Raw genomic sequence first — 4,913 nt, forward strand, 5'->3', positions numbered from 1 at the left:
TTGTTCCTATGTTGACTGCCAGAATGGCGCCACCTAATGCACAGTGAACATTCAGTAGGTGTTAGTAACTAGGCTATATTTCTCAGTAAGCACCTGTCAATCACCCTTGCTAGTTACCTTGAGAGACACCAACCCGCCATACAGGGACTTCCAGTCTAATTCAAGAGATGCAAAATGTACAAAAATAACTGTAGTTCCAGGAGAGACAGGAAAGGTCATAGGACTGTGCATAGAAACAGTTACCATTTAGGGAACAACCAGGAATTCCCATCTGACAAATAATAGAACTAAGACATGGAACGGTTACTTCACTTGCCCACAATCACATAGATGGATTTCAAAGACCAACTTCTCTAACTGCAAATCCTGAACTCTTGAACCAAACACCAAGGTATCTTTTTTTTTACTTTTTTTTTTTTTTTTTTTTTTTTTTTTTTTGGACAGGCAGAGTGGACAGTGAGAGAGAGAGAAAGGTCTTCCTTTGCCGTTGGTTCACCCTCCAATGGCCGCCACGGCTGGTGCGCTGTGGCCCGCGCACCGCACTGATCCGATGGCAGGAGCCAGGTACTTATCCTGGTCTCCCATGGGGTGCAGGGCCCAAGCACTTGGGCCATCCTCCACTGCACTCCCTGGCCACAGCAGAGAGCTGGCCTGGAAGAGGGGCAACCGGGACAGAATCCGGCGCCCTGACTGGGACTAGAACCTGGTATGCCGGCGCTGCAAGGCGGAGGATTAGCCTTGTGAGCTGCGGCGCTGGCTACCAAGGTATCTTTAAGAAGTTCGTGGAAAATACATATTTGGAGACAACTGTGCATGGACTTCAACAACTTTTTTCAACAAAGTAAACCACTTTTATTTCCATTTTTTCCATGAACTGTTTGAAGTTCTCTGGTACATAACACTCATTGCCTGATACCATGATGCATTGCAGGTACAAAGAGTGACAGAGTTCTAAGTAAACTCCACCAATAGACCAACATTCCTCAGTATTAACCTCACCAAACCAAATCAGTCTTCACTGTATGTGCTAAATAGTCACTAATTTAACTAATCATTTAGTTATGTGGCAGATATACTAGTACATTATTAAGTCAATAAGAGAAGCCAGCGCTGTAGCCTAGTAGTTAAAGCTACCACCTGCAGTGCTTGCATCCCATTTGGGCATCAGTTTGAGTCCTGGCTGCTACACTCCTGATCCATCTCCCTGCAGATAGTCTGGGAAAGCAGCAGCAGATGGCCCAAGTGCTTGGGCCCCTGCACCCACATAGAAGAAGCCCCTGGCTTCAGACTAGCCTAGCTCTAGCCACTGCAGCCTTTTGGGGAGTGAACCAGCAGATGGACGCTCACTCTCGCTGCCCCTGCCTTTCTCTCTCTCTTTCTCTTTCTCTCTCTCTCTCTCTCTCTCTCTCTCCCTCTCTCTCTGTAATTCCATCTTTCAAATAAATGAATCTTAAAAAGAAAGTAAGTTAAAGGTAGTCCTGGTGGATGGACTGAACCTCTTACTGGATTGTTCGCGGCACAGCTGGGGCATCCGATCACAGGGGCATGGAAAGGGGTGCTCAAGAGCAGACCCAGCTCCCTCCCCGGGAGGCACTGAGGGCGGGGCCTTCACAAATGGCTATCTCACTGGCTGCTTGTGGAGCAAGCAGACCCCAAGGGTCTGGTTGAGGGGCCAGCCCCAACCCCTGAATCCCCGGGTTCCCAGCTGCCTGCTTGGGACCAGGCCATGGGCGCGAATGTCGTGCTCTCCTGACCTCCTCCTTGCTACCCTCCAGAGGCTTGGATTCAGGGTTTGTTCCTAGTGTCCAAGATGTTGATAAAAAAAAAAAAAAAAAACTTAGAGTGATGTTTACCTGCAAATCTTGATAGAACAATTAAAGCTTATTGATGACAAGCTTCAAAGCTGCAAAGATGAACAGAGAAAGAAAACTGAAACCCTCAGAGACAACAAATAACATGGTGGAATCAATTAAACGCCTCAGTGTGTTGCTGCAGATTGCTAAAAGTACTGTTAATCCTGTAGATACAATGTACCAGCCTAGTCCCTTGGAATCCATGATCAGCACAATGCCTTCCCAGACTGTCTTACCTCCATAATCTGCTCAGGTGTGTAAGTCAGAGCAGCATCCATCTCCCCCACCAGTTGGATCTGCATTAGCTACTTTGGGACATCGTCAGACTCCAACACCAAATAGTACAGGCAGTGGGCATTCAGCACCCAGTAGCAGTCAAACTTCTCCAAGCCATGTCAGTTCGTCTCTAAATACAGTCCCAGACTTCTCTTATTCTAGCAGTGAAGATGAATTCTATGATGCTGATGGAAGTGGCTCATCCCCAAAGCTCTTCATAGATTCTTCTGGATCTGCCTCCATCTTGACACAAGGCAGCTTGCGTCTGAAACATCCAGATACCACAGAATCACTGAATTCCTTCATGTCCAACGGAACAAGTGATGTTGACCTTTTAGAGTCACATGACAATAGAGATGATGAGGGAGAGGCAGGGTCAGTGGAGGAGCACAGAGTGTTATGTCACCGGTTAGGCTTGGAATGGATCTAACTAAGGTAGTCCTTCCAACTTCCAACATTATTCTTGAAAGAAAACCTCTTCTCCGAACCTGTTTGTGAGCATTGGTGACCAGAAGGATTCCAGGGAGCCAAGGGTTCAGGCTGTGATATGGTACCTCTCAGCTTCTCGTGCAGGAAGGAAAGGATCGGTTGCCAAAAAGCCATACAACCTCGCCTGGCCGAGACCTTTCAATGCCCCTGGACGCTACCAAATGATCCTGAAGAGAATGCAGAGTCGTTTTGGAAGGACCAGTTCCCTAGGTTTCCAAAAACAGTGTAACGTTCATGGCTGAACAGTTTTCTCATCATCCACCCATTTCAGTTTCTTATGCCGAGTGTTTGAACAAGAAGATACAGTTCAGTGCTCATACCTGGACTGAATCAAAATTCCTTAGGATGTCAATTGGCGTAGCCAACATAGGGCAGAACTGTGTGTCATGTCTAGTCTATGATGAACATTACATTCTCACATTTCCCAATTGCTCTGGAAGGTCTATCCTCACGGTGTCCAGGGTGGAATTAATTAGGAGAATGCAATATCAATGGTTCCAAAATGGGCTAAAGCACAAATATCATCTTCCACACTAAACCTTTCTATGGGAACAAGAAATACAGAATTGCTGCTGAGATTTTTTTCTCCAAAAGACAAGACTTTTTGCTCCATTGAAGGGGAGTGGAATGGTGTAATGCATGCAAAATACACAAGGGAAGGAGGTGGGGAATACAATCTTTGTAGATACAAAGACGTTGCCTATAATTAAGAAGAAAGTGAGGAAGTCAGAAGATCATAATGAATACGAGTCTTTCTGTCTTTGGAAGGATGTCACTTTCCACTAAAAAATCAGACATTGACACAGCCACAGAAGCAAAGCACAGATTTGAAGAAAAAGAGTGGAAGCCCAAGCCAGGAAGGAGAAGGAAATTCAAAGGGAGACAAAGTTATTTCATGAAGATGGAGCACGTTGGGTTTATGGTGAACCATTACTGAAACATCTTGGTGCTGCCAAGCATTGGGTCAGGAAATCCAGAGCTTACCCCTGCTGACCCAAGCAGTGAGTGTTATCAGGCAACAGTCTTTCTATGGGAGAACCTCATCACTCCCTGTGAGTCGCTATGGCTCTTATGGCAAGGATACTGCACTTGCCAACACAGGTGAGCAACTTCAGCAAGAAAAGCCCCCCCTTTCTTCCTCTGTGGCATTACAATTTTGACTTCAGTCCTGAGAAAAACTTCAGGTTCTGAAAACAAGATGCCTGCCTGTTTTCCAAACCCCGTGCTCTGAAAAGCATTTATAAACCCAGGTGTGAAGCTCTGCACTCTAGTATTGCTACTAAGATATACAAATCGCTTCCCAGTTCATGTAATCTTGGATTCTATATAAATACACGCACAAATATACTTGAGATTTTTATATATATAAAAAAAGAAGTCAATAATATCTAATTGTGCCTATTAATACCAACAACAGTAACATCAAGAGATTAAGTGGTATGGGCGCCAGGTTCTAGTCCCGGTTGCTCCTCTTCCAGTCCAGCTCTCTGCTGTGGCCCGAAAGGGCAGTGGAGGATGGCCCAAGTGCTTGGGCCCTGGACCCACGTGGGAGACCAGCAGGAAGCACCTGGCTCCTGGCTTCAGATTGGAGCAGCGTGCTGGCCGTGGCAGCCATTTGGAGGGTGAACCAAAGGAAGGAAGACCTTTCTCTCTGTCTCTCTCTCGCGCTGTCTATAACTCTACCTGTCAAATAAAAAAAAAAAAAAAGAGAGCCTAAGTGGTTCACAGGGTCAATCCAATTCCTTAATACCTACAACAATGCCTAGAATATAGTGTGTTATTAATAAATATTTTTTGTTAATAAATATTTTGAGTAAATAAACATCCCTGGTTTATACTCCATTTTCTTGCTTAATTTTCTTAAGATTATCTTATTCAAAAGCTGAGTTAGACAGAAAGAGAAGTGGAGAGAGATCTTCCATCTGCTAATGGCCTCAATCACTGGGACCAGGCCAGGCTGAAGCCAGGAACCAGGAACTCCATCCAAATCTTCCACATGGGTGCAGGGGCCCAAGCACTTAGACCATCTTCCTCTGCTTTCCCACATGCATTAGCAGGAAGCTGGATCTGCAATGGAGCATCCAGGACTCAAACTGGCACTCACATGGGATGCTGGTGTTGCAAGCAATGGCTTAAGCCACTGTGCCACAATGCTGGCCTTTATACTCCATTTTCATGGTCAACTTTCTTTACCAATTGCATTATCAGTATTTTTGTGTCTTTAGGTGCTGGACCTCATAAGAACTACAAGTTCTCTAATACTGAAGCAACATCCGCCCTGTGCTAACCCTCTCA

The 4,913-nt window shown here is 45.4% G+C and overlaps 1 pseudogene; it reads left to right on the forward strand.

Moving 5' to 3' along the window:
• Positions 1–1,956: 1,956 nt before the first annotated feature.
• LOC100338551 (oxysterol-binding protein-related protein 9 pseudogene) lies at positions 1,957–3,611 on the forward strand (annotated as a pseudogene).
• Positions 3,612–4,913: the final 1,302 nt, after the last annotated feature.

This window comes from Oryctolagus cuniculus, chromosome 2, assembly GCF_051225735.1.
Source record: "Oryctolagus cuniculus isolate XC-2025 breed Fujian yellow rabbit chromosome 2, ASM5122573v1, whole genome shotgun sequence".
NCBI lineage: Eukaryota > Metazoa > Chordata > Mammalia > Lagomorpha > Leporidae > Oryctolagus > Oryctolagus cuniculus.